Source organism: Phocoena phocoena, chromosome 5 (assembly GCF_963924675.1).
Source record: "Phocoena phocoena chromosome 5, mPhoPho1.1, whole genome shotgun sequence".
Lineage (NCBI taxonomy): Eukaryota > Metazoa > Chordata > Mammalia > Artiodactyla > Phocoenidae > Phocoena > Phocoena phocoena.
In genome coordinates, this window is record NC_089223.1 from 106,067,281 (window position 1) to 106,085,700 (window position 18,420).

The window sequence follows — 18,420 nt, forward strand, 5'->3', positions numbered from 1 at the left end:
TTTCTTAAGAGTACTACATACGTTTATTTTTATAAATAAACTACATAAGAAAACCCTTGCACTTTGTTGGTGGGAATGTAAATTGCTGCAGCCATTATGGAAAACAGTATGGACATTCCTCCAAAAACTAAAAACAGAATTACCATATGACCCAGAAATCCCACTTCTGGGAATGTATCCAAAGGAAATGAAATCTGGATCTTGAAGAGGCATCTGCATTCCCATGTTCATTGCAGCACTATTTACAATAGCCAAGATATAGAAACAACCTACATGTACCCCTGTGTTCATAGCAGCACTATTCACAATAGCCAAGACATGGAAACAACCTAAATGTCCATCAACGGATGAATAGATAAAGAAGATGTGGTACATATATACAATGGAATACTACTCAGCCATAAAAAGGAACAAAATAATGCCATTTGCAGCAACATAGAAGCAACTAGAGATTATCATACTAAGTGAAGTCAGAAAGAGAAAGAAAAATATCATATGATATCACTTATATGTGGAATCTAAAGTATGACACAAATGAACCTATCTATGAAACAGAATCACGAACATAGAAAACAGACTGGTGGTTGCCAAGGGGGACGGTTTGGGACAGGGATGGACTGGGAAGTTGGCGTTAGTAGATGTAAGCTTTTCTATATAGAATGGATAAACAACAAGGTCCTACTGTATAGCATAGAGAACTATACTCAATATCCTATGATAAACCATAATGGAAAAAAATATTTTAAAAAAAGAATGTAGGGTTTCCCTGGTGGCACAGTGGTTGAGAGTCTGCCTGCCGATGCAGGGGACACAGGTTCATGCCCCGTACTGGGAAGATCCCATATGCCGCGGAGCGGCTAGGCCTGTGAGCCATGGCCGCTGAGCCTGTGCATCCGGAGCCTGTGCTCTGCAACGGGAGAGGCCACAACAGTGAGAGGCCTGTGTACAGCAAAAAAAAAAGAATGTATACATATGTTTAACTGAATCACTTTGCTGTACAGCAGTAATTAACACAACATTGTAAATCAACTATACTTCAATTAAAAAAAAAAGAACCTAAATGTGCACTGACAGGTAATGGATGAAGAAAATGTTGTGTATATATACAATGGATTATTAGTCAACCTTAAAAAAGGAAATCCTGCCATTTGTGATACATGGGTGAACCTGGAGGACATATGCTAAGTGAAATATGCCACAGACATAAAAACAAATATGTATGATTTCACTTACATGTGGAATCAAAAATAGTCAAGTTCATAGAAGCAGGGGTAGAATGGTGGTTGCCAGGGGTGAAGGGGTCAGTGGGAGGACATGAGCAGATGTTGGTCAAAGGGTACAAAGTTTCAGTTGTGCAAGATGAATAAGTTCTGGAGATCTAATGCACAGCATGGTGACTAGTTACTATATATAGCAAGTATAACAACGCCTCATTGTATACTTGAAATTTGCTAAGAAAAAAAAAGAAAAAAAATGGTGAAGTGATGGATATGTTAATTGGCTTGATTTTGGTGATCATTTCATAATGTATACATATATAAAAACATCAAGATGTATACTTTTAATATGTACAATTCTTCTGTATCAATTATACCTCATTAACAGTGAAAAAAAAAGGAGTGCTATAAAAGGTGTGAAATCAGTTTTCACAGTATTAACATCTAATAACAATTAGGCAGTGGCTACCTTACTTTCTTATTTCACTCACAGAAGTAAAATCAGCTGGAAGGCAAAACCAAGAAGGTGAACACAAGGCCAGTAATCATCTTACACCTTACCAAAGGCACTTGTGACAAGTAAGGAGCAAAACAGGTAATTCCAGGGTATTACTCTAGCATGTTATATACTGGAATATGGTTAATTATGCAGTAAGAAAAAAAATGGGAGAGTTTACAAAAACAGACATTATATGGTCTAAGCGTTCTGGTCCATGTTTATTTGAAAGATAACTATCCTAATGGTGTCTGGGATATTCAGAATCCATGCTATGGTGTATATTAGTCTTCTATTCTTGGAACTAATCTTTGGGGTTTAGGAAATGGGATAGTGTAAAGATTTCATCTTAAAAAACATTTTTTATAGTTTGTGTTATATAAGGGGACATATACATAATTGTAGCGCACTAACTCAATGTGTTTAAAATTTAAAAGACATTTAAAAAAAGTCTTTGAAAGTTATCAATATAAAAAACATTTATACAAAGAAGTAATGATGAAGTTTATAAATATAGAAATAATAAACTTTGTGTGATAATTTTAATATAGAAGGCCACAGAGTAGTCAGATCAGAGACCATGTCCTCAGTCCATTTCCACAGTTAAGGAACTGAAGTAGATGAAGAATATGAAGATAACGCAGTGAAAGTTTCACTTTCTATTCTTGGCCTCCATCCTTGTTTTTTAGTAAGTTGCAGTGCTATTCTCTCAATGAGTTCGGTAATTTTTAGTGGTATGTGGGCCACTCAAGGGGTATATGAGAAAAAGAGAAGTTAATATTTTCATGTGCAATTATAAAGTTCTCATCTTTGTCTCTTCTATTTTACCGTCTTATATATAATTCTAACAAAATCCCATGAGGAGTAAAGGAAAGGAAAATAATTTTAATGTTTCAAAGTATACACTTTAAATAGAAACGGCAAGGAAAATAAATATTTCCCAAAGTCCCATGATGTCAGCATAAGTCAATGCAACTTCTGCTCCATTGTTTGCTTTGTTTACATCGCAATAACAGATATTTTTTTCCTCACATGTCCAAATGATATTTTCCTTTCCTTTCTCTTCCATTTTCCTTTGATCTCTTGTTTTCTTTGTTGATCTCCTCTACCAATCACTGGCACTAAAGCAAATTTTTCTTATTTATAAGCTATTTTACAAAAAAAATTTTACAATTTTTTGAAACAAATGTAAGTTGTATCTTTTAATGGTCTTTCGACAATCTCTTGTTCAGGTTATCACCTGGAATTTGTTTCCTTTCCTAAAATAATACATTTATAAGTTTTTAAATTTAGTTATGGTAAAGAAAAACCCTACATCATTTTTTAAAATTAATTTTTACTGGAGTATAGTTGCTTTACAATGTTGTGTTAGTTTCTGCTGTACAGCAAAGTGAATCAGCTATATGTATACATATATCCCCTCTTTCTTGGATTTCCTTCCCATTTAGGTCACCACAGAGCATTGAGTAGAGTTCCCTGTGCTATGCAGTAGGTTTTCACTAGTTATCTATTTTATACATAGTAGTGTATATATGCCAATTCCTATCTCCCAATTCATCCCACCCCTCCTTCCTCCCTTAGTATCCATACGTTTAAGAAAAACCCTACATCTTTTTGTTCTGTATTGTAGAATACTAACTGTTTATAAGTGGAAGGATTCTACAGATACCCATCTAGTTTTAAATCCCCTTTGAATTCCAGTCTGAACTTCTAAATGCTTGACTGACATTTTTTATACTGATGTCCCATTAGCACCTCAAACACAGTATGTCCAAAATTCATTACATTCTCTCCAAATTTACTTTATTTTTCTTTCTTATTTCTGTTAAAGGTATCAGCAACCTCCCCACAAAACCAAAGCTGGAAACTTTAAGGTGATCTTTGAGTTAAAAAAAAAAAAAGTCCTTTGGCTCTATATTATTCAGTTAGACACAAAGCTGTGTTAGTTCTGTGATTTGTCTTGGATCCATTTCCTCTTTTTCCATTCCTCTGCTCCCACTCCATTTTAGACCCCAATTACTCTTGAATTCGTTCCTAAGTGGTTCTTGCATTTTTAGTTTTTCCCTTTCCCTTTTACCTAGCACTCTGCAGCCTACATGGTAACATTATGGAAGACCCTTAGGAAATCCTGAGACTCCAGTAACTGCTGTGTAGAGATATTTTCTTTCCTAGGGCTATTGCCCTTAAGCAAGATGAGCCAAGATCTGTGGATCCCTTACGAGGAATAGCTTGTTTATCCATAGTCAGTAAGAACAATTTGTAGTACATACCTAAAAGCTCTTATTCAAAGTTTCATCTTGATAATATTAAGTCTAAAGTTTCTTCGAATTTTGAGAACGACAAAAGAAATTCTTCAATTTAGACTTACACTTGCCTATTCTTTATATAAATACATATATTTATTTATATTTAAGTTAAAGGTTAATGAGAAAGAAGGCTGTGCTTTAGTATCCCAAATAAAGGTAAGAGAAGATAGTGACAGGATGTTACCAGATGCCTTGAATCATATAATAAAAGCAGTGAGGCCATTTCTTGAGTCTCCTTTTGAAAGTTGCAGAGCTTTGGCTATCAGTCTCAGACAAACCCCTAGGTGTCATCTTCTCCCAGCAGCCGCATGAGCTTTGCTGACACTGGGGGCTTAGAAACTAGACAGTGGGAGATTGCAAGCTTGAGACAGAAGGTCAACTAAAGGTAGAATCTGGAAAGAATCTGGCACTGAAATAGATTGGGAATATAGGGAGAGTGAAATTCTTTAACTGGTCTCTGGTTCTTGGTGTTTTAAAATTTCGATTTCATTGGGATCAACTGCAAAAGAGATGGGAGACACTTTAAAAGTAATTTTCCAAATGACTTTCTAAAATACAGCTGATAGTGTCACTTTCCTTCTTTAAAACCTTTAATAGCTCCCCACTCCTAAAATGTAAACTCCCTAGCATAGCATTTAAGGCCCTCTATAACCAAAAGCTCCCCTTATCTTTCCAGCTTTATCTGTAGCTAAAATGTTCTTCAGAGAAGCCCTGTGCTTTCCAATCAGCCTGTGTTATTTCCTTTGCCTGGAATGCTGCCTCCTGACTATGGCCCTCCTCCCAACACTTTTTCTTACTGAAATCCTACCAATAATACAAGGTCTAGGTCTACTATCACCTTCTCCGTGAAGCTTTAGGAATCCTTCTGTTAACTGGAAGAAACTCCTTCCTTCTCATTGATTTTCTAAAACTTTAACTATAAATCTCAGAGCACATGACACATTCCACTTTGAATTTTAATCGGTTGTATCAGTCTTGTATTCTTAACTAGATTGCAAGATTTATAAGGGCAAGGGACTGTCTTTCTCATTTCTGTTTCCTCATAATAGTTTCCATCATGTAGGCACTCAATGTTTGTCTTAAACTAGTAGTTGATATTAGCATTTTTTCTTTTATTTTCTTCTTCTTTTTACCAATTTCTATATTAGCATTTTTTCTTTTATTTTCTTCTTCTTTTTACCAATTTCTATAAGTGCATTGTCTACTGCAAACGATTATTTTTCAGGTGTTCATTCTTAACTTAGTCATTAATTCAACCATCAAATATTTATTGAATGCTTGTTACTTGAAAGGCACAATGCTAGGGGCTGTGGGTACAATGAATACAATATAATCCCTGTCCTCAGTGAGCTTGGAGTTTAGTAGGAGATGCAGGTAAGTGGATAGGCGATTACAATGCCATTTGATAAATGCTACACAGAGCCATCATTTAAGGTTGTACAAATTGTGCCTTATATGAGAGAACCCAGAAAAGAGGTAAGTGGAGCGTGAAATGTAGCCCCATCCTCTCCTTTCCAAGTTTTGCGCCCTTACATGGTGCTGTGTATCCCTAAACGAAGGATGGGTTTTTATCTAATGCACACAGAGACTTTGTATATGATAGCGGTCCCAATGCCACTATAAGAGTAAGTAAAAGATTTTCTATGAGCACTTGGGAAGGGTACTTAGTCCCAAACTTGAGGAGTTAAGAATGAGTTCCATGAAGAAATGCTATATAAACAGCTTTTCAAGATAAATGGGAATTACCCAGGTGAACAGAAATGAGAAGAATGCTTCAAATAGAGACAAATACAAAGAGACAGCATTTAAGGAACTACAAGTAGTTAATTATGGCTGGACTCTAAGAGCAGTGAGGGTGAGCTTGGAAAACAAAGCAGAGTCCAGATCATGAAGGGCCTCAAAAACCATGGTGAAGGTTTGTATTTTATTCTGAAGGCAATGGGAAGTCATAGAAGCATTCTGACAATGACCAGACTGACATTTCAAAAACCTCACTGGTTGTAGGGTAGAACTGGGGGAAGGAGGCTGCAGGCAAGGACAGTGGGAAGTTGCAGGAGGTCAGGCACGAGATACTGGTGATCTGAGTGAAGACAGTTGGGAAGTGGAGATGAGAGAATTTCAGACCTACTTAACAGCAAAGACAAACAATAATTTTCCATAAAGTTTTTTCCACCAGTCAAGAAGGTGAGAAAATCCACTATTTCAATCAAACAGCCTGGGTGGTATGGATGAAAGTGTGGGAACTTTGTAGTTAGACAATACAGAGTTTGAATCAGGGTTCTACCACTGGTTAGCCGTGGGATCTTGGGTAAGTCACTTAGCCTTTTTGGTATTAGTTTCTTCACCTGTTAAATCTGAAACAACACACTTGAATAGTACACTTAAAGGGTTGTTGAGAGTTTTAAATTAGATATTATATCTGTAAGTGCTTGATTCATAGTAAATACTATAAAGCTAGTTTCCTCCTTTCCTCCTCTTTCCTTTCCCCAATTGACCCTTAAATAGGAGAGCCATTTACAACACCCTGAAATTGTATAGATACAAACTTAAAAAAGCAGAGTTGTCCCCAAATGGTATGTAAGGTAGGGCTTTTCAGTGTTAATGGTGAACTCTTTATGGCGAACTCTTTAACTAATGCTTTACAGTATTAATGGTGAACTCTTTACGTTGGAGCAGTAATTTATACTTGTGACTCTTACAGTTTACTGAGTCCTATATACTTTTGGCAATCAGAAGAAAGCTTATGAACCTATTCTCTAAAAATATATATATAGCACATATGTACAACACTTTACATATAATTTTAATTAATTCAAAGATCTTCTAAAATTCGTGATGAACTCTATTAAACATTTTCCTTTATGCTAATTCATTTAATTTTAAAATTTATGATAGCTGATAGTGACCTAGTATTTATGCATATGGCAAACTGGGATATTTCTGTAGATATAGAGTTTAGTGTTTAACAATAGCTTATACTTTCAAATAAGTTCTCTTAAGAATGGCTATGTGGATGTTTTCTGAAAAGTTGACATTAAAGAAATAGGAGAAAACATTTTAGCTAGGACATAAAAGTTTGTTTTTATGACATAAAAACATACTGGCTCATATTGAGGCAGGAGGTAGATGGGCCCTCAGGGCAAACGGTTTGAGTTCGTTCCCTGTGGACAGATGCTCCGAGATGGGAATAACAGGACAATTGAGAGAGAAGGCTGGGCCCTGCCCAGATAGCAAATAACGAGACCATAAATTCTTCATTCTCGAAGTCAGGAGGCCTCCCCAACTATACATGCGCAGAAAGCCTCCTTGGAGGTCAAAAGGGGAGTGATGTCAAGTGGCCAAATCTACCCATAGGCCTCTTTGGTAGAATCCATCTTAGCTAAGAGATGTGCAGGCACACATGGGAAAATCCTGAGATATACCAAATATGGACTTTGAACCAGGCAAATCAAATAATTGGCCAAAGGAAACCCACATAAAAGTGATTCAAACTGCCACGAGGGTGTGACTCTCTCTCTGAGCCCGCCCGTGTGTCTATCCACATGTACTGTACTTCTTCTTTTCCTAATAAATATTTTACTTGTTTCACTACTTTCCATCTTTGTGGGAATTCTTTTTCTGCAAAGCCGTAGGGCCAGGGCCCTGTCACTGACCACTGTGGCTAGGATTCGGTGCGCTCACTGCCGTGACCTGACCTCAATCACTGGCTGGGAACCGAAACCCTGCTTCAAGCTGCTGCAGGCCGAGGCCACCCAAGATCAATATTAGAGGATAAGCCTCTTCTGATAAAATGCCATCATCTAATAGTATCATGTATCAGGAGCTCTAATGAGCCTTGTGGTACATTTTCCTATGATCTGCGATATTTGCGACCAGAATTTCAGCAACAATCATTTATCCACTTCTGTTTACATTAGACAATTGAGAACTGTGTCCAAGCCACTGGTCAAATTACACACAGTATACTGTGCTCTAAAAAGGATGTATATAATAAAAATTCAGATTCAAAACAGTTAGGGCTGTGATGGATCACAGCCAAGTCCCAAACTTTGTAGGTCAAGAGGGAGAGTTACTATGGTTAGTTAGTTTCTTATTCAGTCACAAACATTCCTGTGGTAAGGAGTAATGAATTAAATGGTGGGCTGTGGAGGGCAGGATAGGTATACAGAATAACACGTATTAAGACAAATAACTTTTATCCTGTGACAGTTCATGAATATAGGTGCCAGAGCTCACAAGATTCAGATGATGTCTTGGCAGTTTTTCCTGAAAATTGGAAATGAGCTCCCTCTGCCTTTAAAAAAATTGCTTATACATAAAATACAACCAATAAACACGTTAAAAAACCAAAGCCTGGATTAGGTGTTTTAAGGCTCCCTTTACCACAACTCCTACACTGCTTTTTAATTCACACAACTTTTGAAAGGTTATGAGAATAGGGAATCTACAGGACAGGTTTTAGGTCATGGACCTTTTAAAGTAAGTTATCCTCCATCACTTAACAAATGTAGAGTTATATAGGAGAGTTTTCACTGTTACTTTTAAGCCTCATATGATGTCTACTGTGTTCAAGTTGCATTAATATCTAAAATGTTTCCTTATAATCTGATATAAAACCACAGACCAAAACATTTGCTGACAAGAAGGCAAGGAAAAAGTCAGGAAAAAAGCCAAGTTTAACCATACCCAGTACTTACAGGTATAACAAGACCAAGAAAGAATTCTTTGCATATTTGGAACTTATAAAGGAGATTCACTTCCTATTCTTTATCAAAATGCTTAAGATACAACTATAAAGAGGACTAATGTTTTCTGACAGGTAGATGATCTCACACAAAGTAGCTAAAAGTATTATATTAATCTGACAAACTAGGCAGATACTATCTGGAGCTAGAGAAATTTACTATAGGGATAACACACGTGCTGAATTGGTTTAAAGTGTTTTCAGAGTCATTTGGTCCCCTTTGAGCACACACCTGGCGTAGGATAACCTCAGATGCCTGAGGCCAAAAGCTAGGGGAAAAGCTTGAGCAAAAGGAGGAAGAAGACAGCTAGAGGGAGAAAAAGGGACTGGCAAAAGGTAAGAGCTACAAGTGATCATCACAGTATCACAAAACTTGGTTTAGCTTGGTTAAGGGATCCAGGAAGTAATGAGGCGGGACTAGAGTGTGGAAGCCTTCTCTTACCGCAGTACAAATTAACTTCCAACCTAACATCCGAAAGCCAAATAACCTTGGCCTCCAGGGAAATGTAAATGAACACAAATGGAGTATTATCTTATTTTTTAAAATAGCTGCAATGTTATGCCTTGCTTATTATAAACCTGATTATTTTCATTTGAAAACAGACGTCATATTTTAAATTTAATCCTTACATGCCAAGGGTAGAAAGCATCAGCTACTCACAATGTTTAGTCACAGAATTGCCACAAATATCATCTCTTGTGTAGGCTTCTGACTCAAATGTTATTCAGAAGTATTTATGTTCTGCTCTTTTGTTTTGTTTTTTCAGTTCTTCTTTGTTTTGTTTTAAAGAAAAGAATAATAACACACATGGCTTATTACTGCAACTGGCTCTTATGTTCTCAGATTTCTTCCAATGACAAAAGAAAAGCACTGATTTCATGCCAAGAATATAACATTTTAAGAGTAAGATGAGCTGTTCCTAATATTTTCCAAAGGGTTGTTGACAAGTCAAAGTGAAATGCAAAGATTCCTTCAATTTCTTTCTTAGATAATCTTTTGATGCCATATACTATCAGTGATGAAATGCTTGTGGTCTCATAACCACTAAATATAATCTAGATAGAGAGTAATTATTTTTAAAGTCTCATGTGTTTCAGTGACTAAGATAGCATTATGATGTACTGCTGAAAGGACTCACTGAAAGTAAACACCATTTGGAGTTTCATTTTGCTCTGGTGAATGTTGTTGGTCATTTTCCTGTCTGAGACCTATCACTAGCTCAAGAGTTGGATCCTACTACATTACTTTCCCACAGCGGAGAAAATAGTATAACCCAATAACACTTTAAAGCATGCTGTTGTGCTAAATCATCATTCTTGCTAAATATAATTTACTTCTAGGAAAGAGGTAGATTCACCATCATGTTTTGTCAAGCCGAGATATATGTAACTTTGATCTTAGGTTGGTAGTAGGGCAGTGTGAGTAACGGTTGCTAGCAGTATCAAAACAAATCATACGTTTACCCATAAATAATATTTGATTAATGCTAAAGATCAAAATTTCCTTTAAATCTGAGTAATCTGCTCAAGGATATAACAATGAACTGTCCTCTGGGTTCATTTAATCCATTATATGGATGGTAGACTACCTCTGCCTCTCCCTATTGATCTGAATAGTTATAACCTTAATTCTTAGATTTATACACTTGCTCTCTGAGATTAATTCAGCAAGTTTCCCTTGTATGCCCAGGGAATCTAATTCTAGTTTAGCAATTGAAGATGCAGTTTCTCGTGTGACTTTCAAAAAAGATGATTATCTCTGCAAGAAGACAAGAGTGAGACCTTGCCATGTTTTTCATTTAAATGTGACACAAAGCCTGAATTGACTTTATCCTTGTTTTGATGCAGAGGTCTTCCTACTCCCATAAACCCTAGCAACAGATGCAATCTGTATTTGTTTGGCTTGTCAAACTAAACTTGACTATACAGCAGCAAGGATCAGCACAAAATCTGATCCACCCTTGGAACAATAGTATACATTTCAGAGACTAGGGACTTCACTCGAGACTCTCTAAATTTCCTTGATGCTGACATAACTTTGTTCACAATATATCTGGATATGCTTGATTATATAATGCCTCACTGCTTTATTTAACCTGAAGGGTAAGGTGAATTAAAGATTAACTGACAAGTGAGATTTAGTAGGACTTAAGTCTGGTATGAAGAAGCCTCTACATGGAATCCTAATTAAACTAAAATCTTTGTAGTCCTCCTTTTTTTACCCTATTCTGGCGGGGAGCAATGTTTTATCCAGATAAGAAATGGCAGATTCTAAAAGTTTTTGATGTATTTAATGTGGGAGCTAGGCCCAAAACAAAAGCCTTATGAAGTGGTAATTGTAAAGAAGGCATCTCATAGCAAAAAGTTGCTAATCAGTTGTAACTACAGGAAAAATAGTTAATGAATACCTAATTAAAAGAGTATAGTATATCTTCCGATTATATATAGTTTTTCAGGTACATGAATAAGCAGTATTTCTCAGATTTGTTCTGTCTTCTATGTGATTTTAGATGATACATTCAATACATCTGGTCATTGGAGAGTACTTCCTCCATATTTGTATTACAAAAATACTCTAGACCTAATTTGTATGTCAAATGAGTGCTTTTAATACTATCATATTCTAGACAAGTGGTTCATTTATTCTCGAGTTGTTCAATATTTTGCTACTTGTAAATCCAATATTGAGAGCTTTTCCTTTTATTGAACTATACTTGATTTCATTTAATATTTTCATTTGTTGAATTTTCAGTCTAACTTTATTACTAGGTTTTAAGAGAAGATGTAAAACTAGAAAAATTACAATCAGTGCCTACCATTTTGCAAACAGAAAATTCCCAAGTCCAAATATGGGTTTGACATAAAAATCATAAAAATTTGTAAAGATAATCTGTAACCATACCGACTAGAATTGGCATCTCTGCTTTCTTCTCACAGTATTCAACTATGGCTTTCTTAATCTTTTCAAAATAGGACTGTGCCAGTTGCAGTGCACTGATTTCAGCTTAGAAGAAAAGCTGCTACTTGCTTGGAAATCACTGTTTTGTTTTTGTTTTTGTTTTTAATACCCACAGAGGAAAAAGATGAGACCTGATCAGAACAGCTCTCATGAAAGATCCTCCACTACTGTTTGACTAAAAATTGTAGGGCTTAGATGAATTAGGGACAGTGGGGTATCCTGAAGACATCAAACCCTAGAACTTAAAAAAAGTCGATATAAAAATTTATTAACATGAAATTTTCCATTTAAACCATTTTTAGGTGTACAATTCAGTGGCATTAAGTATATTCACAATGTTATATAACCATTACCACTGGTCATTTCCAAATTTCTTTATCATTCCAAACAGAAACTCTGTACCCATTAAGCAAAAATTCCCATTCTCCCATCCGCTAGCCAGCCCCTAAAAGCACTAATTTACTTTCTGTCTCCATGAATTTGCCTATTTTAGATATTTTATACAAGGGGAATCATAGAATATTTGTCCTTTTGTGTTTGGCTTATTTAAACTGTTTTCAAGGTTCATCCATGTTGTAGCTTGTATCAGAACTTCACTCCTTTTTTATGGCTGAAAAATATTACATTATATGTATATACCACATTTTGTTCATTCATCTGTTGAGGGACACTTGGGTTGTTTCCACCTTTGGCCATTGTAAATAATGCTGCTATGAACACTGGCATACAAGTCTCTGTTTGAGCCCATGTTTTCAATTCTTTTGGGTATTTACCTAGGAGTGGAATTGTTGGTAATATGGTAATTCTATGTTTACATTTTGAAGGAATAGCTAAACTATTAAACTGTTTCCTACATAAGCTGCATCACTTTACATCCTCCTAGTCACGCACCAGGGTTCCAATTGCTCCACATTCTTGCCAACACTTGGGTGTGAAGTGGTAGCTCACTGTGGCTTTGATCTGTGTTTCCCTAATGACTAATGATGTCAGGTATTTTTCATGTGCTTATTGGACATTTGTATACCTTCTTCAGAGAAATGTCTAAAATGTCTAAATATTTGCCCACTTAAAAATTTGGTTGTCTTTTTGTTGTTGAGTTATAGGAGTTGTTAATGAATAGAAATATAACTAATGTTTGTGTGTTGATTTTGTATTCTGATAATAATCCTTATTAGATATATAATTTACAAATATTTTCTACCATTTTGTGGGTGGTAAGGATTGCTGGCCACCACCAGAAGCTGGAAAAGGCAAAGGAAGATTCCACCCAGAGCCTCAGAAGGAGCATGGCTGACACCTTGATTTCAGACTTCTAGCATCTAGATCCATGTTGCATTAAGCCACCCAGTTTGTGTTATTTTTAATGGCAGCCCTAGGAAACTAAGACATGTTCAATTTTGATACCTTTTATTTTTTTTTCTTGCCTAATTGCTCTGGCTAGAACTAACACCAATTCTTCTCAAACCCTTCCAACAAACTGAAGAGGAGAGAACACTTCTTAACTCATGCTACAAATCAGCATTACTCTTCTACCAAAGCCAGACCAAGACACTGCAAGAAAAGAAAACTACAAATACCACTGATGAATAGTGATGTAAAAACTTCAACAAAATACTAGCAAACTGAATTCAGGAGCCTATTGAAAGGATTATGCACCATGACTAAATGGAATTTACACTAGGAATGCAAGGATAGTTAAACATTTGAGAAAATCAATCAACATAATATACTGCATTCATAGAAGGGAGGGAAAATCATAATTATAATCACCTCCATTGATGCAGAAAAAACATTTAATAAAACTCAACACCATTCCATGATAAAAACACTCAATGAACTAGAAGTAGAAGAGAATTTCCTTAATGTGGCAAAAGCTATATATGAAAAAAATCCAACTAACATCATATTCAACAGTGAAAGATTGAAAGCTTTTCCCCTAAGGTCAGAAAGAAGACAAGGATGCCTGCTTTTGCCACTTCTATTCAACAAAGTACAGATTCTACTTGTTTTCAGTGTTTCTGTGGAGGAATGGGAGATCAGAGCTGCCCACTCTGCCATTTTGCTGATGTTACTCCCAAACTCTAGAACTTTTATACTATCATCATACATAAAGCAGTACTTATTAAATTCACATATATGCAAATTATAGTGCTGGAAAATAAAATTAATAGGTGAAATCAACTGAGTGCCTATAACCATCAGGCTTTGTTCTGAACCTTATTGCCTAATCTGAAATCTTCACATCAATGCCATGAGGTAAGTATTATTTTCCCCATCTTATAAAGGAATCAGTGGTGACTTGGAGAAGTTAAGCAATTTGCACAAATTAACAGCTAGTAAGAAACAGAACAGAGCAGATAATGTAGTCTGACTAAAAAACCATACATTTAAATAGTATCCTTGCAACAGTCAGGGTTCCAACAAGCCCTGAGGATAAATTGAGGGGGTTTTACTTACAATGAGATTAATTACAAGGGTATGGGTGGGATGTAAGAGAACCATAAGGGATGGTGTACTAAACCTGCACTACCAAAAAGCAGAGCTGTTGCCACCCCTAGAGCTAAAGGGACCGGGGGCTGGAAAGACAGTGGTGTAGAGAAGGCTTACTGGAGAGCAGTGTTAACCTTTAGTAGAGGAACACAGCAAAACCGAGAAAATTTGAGGGAAGGATCCAGGGGGATAAATATCCTGACCTCCCTCCTTCCCATAACTTGTCAGAGCTCCCCATAAGCTCAACAACTGGAAGCCAGAAGACATGAAGGTCAGCCATCTGGGGCAGAGAGCAGGGTGAAGAAGTGTGGAGAATGGATCTATGATGGGAGGTGGGGCAAATGGAAGATATCCAGTACAACCATGGACACACAGTAGAATTCAGTAAATATGCTTTAAGTTAGATGCTTCCAACTTAAAGGGAGGGTGAGGAGGGGAAGAAGCATTAGTAAAGTCATACAGATCTGTACAGCAGACAAAAAGATGATGGAACAATATAAGCAAATGAATATCTAAAGTTCTCTTTAGCCCCATGATGAGAAAAATTATTAGAAGTACATCTGTGGGACTTTCCTGGTGGTGCAGTGGTTAAGAATCTGCCTGCCAGTGCAGGGGACACGGGTTCAATCCCTGGTCCAGGAAGATCCCACATGCTGCGGATCCCACATGCCCGTGCACCACAACTACTGAGCCTGTGCTCTAGAACCCACAAGCCACAACTACTGAGCCACCGGGCCACAACTATTGAAGCCCGAGTGCCTAGAGCCTGTGCTCTGCAACAAGAGAAGCCACTGCAGTGAGAAGCCAGCGCACCCTAACGAAGAGTAGCCCCCCCTTGCCGCAACTAGAGAAAGCCCACCCCCAGCAAGGGAGACCCAACACAGCCAAAAATAAATAAATAAAATTTATATTAAAAAAATGTGCATCTGTGGATAAAGAATGTCACCAGCCATTTCAGTAAACAAAGGATGTTGCAGCCATAAAGCCATTAGCCACTGCAGCAGCCTTTGATGATGCACCCTGAGGGGAATTCAGGATGGAGAAAAACAGAATAGTGGCCCAAGGCAGTTAAGATGCATATCAAAGGAATAATGTCAATAAGCCCAGACTCTTGCATCTTCCCATACACAGAAAAGCACTAAAATCATTAACTTGAGATGTCTGTTTTTGTGATTAGCAATAATCTTTTGATGTTCAACTACATTTTTTTTTTTTCTTAGCAAAAAGTCCTATATACCCTGGCTCCTCCCTTATCTCTTTGTAACAGTCCCTTAGAGCTATCCGAGAGGCTGTATCCCCAGCTTAAGTCCTCAGTAAGTCCACTGAATAAAACATAATTCTCAAATTTTAGACTGTACATTTTTTTCAGTTGACACGTCTCTATACAAATATTTAAAACTGTTTCTCGGGGCTTCCCTGGTGGCGCAGTGGTCGAGAGTCCGCCTGCCGATGCAGGGCACACGGGTTCGTGCCCCGGTCCGGGGGGATCCCACGTGCCGCAAGGCGGCTGGGCCTGTGAGCCAGGGCCGCTGGGCCTGCGCGTCCGGAGCCTGTGCTCCGCAACGGGAGAGGCCGCAACAGTGAGAGGCCCGCGTACCTCAAAAAAAAAAAAAAACTGTTTCTCAAAAATTACTTCCTGATGTTGGATTGAAGCATTAATAACTGAGCATACAATTTGTTCAGTCACTTGTCTACAAGCATGAATAGTCATGGAGAGTTTGAGGAAGAAGGAACTGTTCATGATAGCATCTGGTTTCTGACAAGCAAGACATTGGCTAATTTATTCAGAATGTGATGGGTCTTTACTTATTACCATTACTTTCAAATACTGTTATTACTTCATCTAAATAGTCTTGCTTCCAGATTTCCTTCATATGTTGAACTTTTAAATTTATTCACACTGTGATAGACTAGCATTTCACAACATGACAAATGGTTTATAATTTGTTATTTAATGGAAGAAATGAGTTATCCTTTTATTTGTATATGTGTTTTGACCTTTATGATAAAGTAAAATCAGAATAAACATAAATCTGGAGATTAATACAATGAGTGGGATGTTTGGAAACATTTGACATATTTAAGAAGATTCAGTTATACAGGTCCACTTATTAGATACATCTTCCAAATGGTGAATGCTTTATGAAAGTAGAGGCTTAAGCTTGTTAGCACTTAGAGCATAAATGTTTATTTCAGGTCTTGGGTTCATACCCTGGGAGGAACTATTGTGATCTGTGAAAAATCAGAACAAGTCTATTTTTAAAAAACAGGACAAACGGCAGCATTCAGACTCTAAAGCCTTACTTGCTCACTGAGTTAAGGGTATGGCTTAGAGTCATATAGACTCATGTTGCAGTCCTGGCTCTGACATAAACAAATTAGATAAACTCTGAGTCTCAGTTTTTCTCATACATAAAATATGAATAAATTATGCCTCCCTCATAGAATTGTTATGAAGAATAAAAAGAGATTACATATGAAAGTACTTATCACGGTGCTTAGCACACAAACACCAGTCAATAATTGGGATTATTATCACTGTAAAGATTTCTTCCTAAGGCTATATATTATGGGGAATCCAGAAATATGTGATTCTCAACAGTATTTCTATGGGTTGAATGTATTGACATGCATTGTAATTGAAAATGGATACTTTTCATTGGAACGATATGACAATACAGATTAATGTAGCAGCAGCAGTACTGTGGTGGTAGTAAAATAATAATAATGATAATAAACTTACATCAAAATAATTCAGATACCATGGCTTTAGTTCTAAAATGTCCTCATTTACTTATTAAAATTGCATATTAGTCATTTACTATATTGACTTTCTCTGAAACAGGTATATTTAGATTATTCCCTGTCAGACACTAGATACAGTTATGTAAAAGAAGGGGAGTGATTTAAGATTTATAGCTAATATCCACTCAGATATTCTTTAGTTTGGTCAATTAAGCTTCTTCATCAAGGATGGCTTTAATTTAGTGTCAAAAGCCAATACTACCGGGCTTCCCTGGTGGCACAGTGGTTGAGAGTCCGCCTGCTGATGCAGGGGACATGGGTTTGTGCCCCGGTCCGGGAAGATCCCACATGCCATGGAGTGGCTGGGCCTGTAAGCCATGGCCGCTGAGCCTGCGTGTCCGGAGCCTGTGCTCTGCAACGCGAGAGGCCACAACAGTGAGAGGCCCGTTTACTGCAAAAAAAAACCCCACCAAAACCAAAACCAAACAAACAAACAAAAGCCAATACTACCATTAGCTCTGTACTTCTGAGACAAGGATTATTGGATGCTTAAAATGGTCTAGGACCAAAAGTCTTAAACTTCTTACTTGACTATATTTCCATTGATCACCATTCTGGATTACTCAGTTTATTTGCATAAGTTATCTGCAGGGAGGAAACTATCTCTGTTACTTTGCCAGGGGCAGATTCTTCCGTCCTTTTAGAAAAAGGGCCTGTTCTGGTTTATTAATGTTGCCTACATCTAGATATGTTTTTTTAAAACAGCTTTACTGAGCTATGATCGACATATAACAACATGCATATTCAAAGTGTACATTTTGATAAGTTTGACAGGGGTATTTGTAAACAAGCCCCTTTGGTTCTCATACTCCCTATTCTCTAACTTGCCTTTTATAAAAAATAAAGGTGATGTTTTTGACCTCCAAAAGCTACTCTTTGTTTTATTTTTCAAAATGTTTAAGAACATAGCCAGAAGAGAGTGAGGTCATTTTATTGTTTCATAGTCCTCATATTTGAAAGTTGATATCCTTCCTGAATTCTCTATCATCATAAAGCTTTGAGCCTATAGTAAACAAAACCCCCAAATACAACAAATTCTATCATGGTCAGCTTTCACAACCTCTAATCAAGCCCCAGTGTTTTTCTACAATGGAAGGAATTGAAGCTACTTCTTGTAATTTCAGGAAGTAGATAAAAACAAAAACACCAAAACTAAAACAAAACACCTTAGGCTATCATTTGAAGTTTCCTAAGCTTAATATTGACCCTGATGCTGCACAATGAGGAAAAAAGCTTGAATTCTTTTACTGGGAAAAGGTAGACAATCTCTTTTATGTAAGACTATAGACAGATCTTCAAAGCTCATTTGATATGCAACCCGCTTCTGAAGAAACACTTTTAGACAATCTGTTGCAGCGGGCAGGTAAAAAGCTCATCATGATGTCATATGACATTTCTGCATA

General features: G+C 36.9%; 1 protein-coding gene across 4 annotated transcripts in view; it reads right to left on the reverse strand.

Moving 5' to 3' along the window:
- The window catches only part of TBCK (TBC1 domain containing kinase), a 224,696-nt gene that overhangs the window by 8,292 nt on the left and 197,984 nt on the right, over positions 1-18,420 (reverse strand). The gene's annotated exons all lie outside the window — the stretch shown is intronic.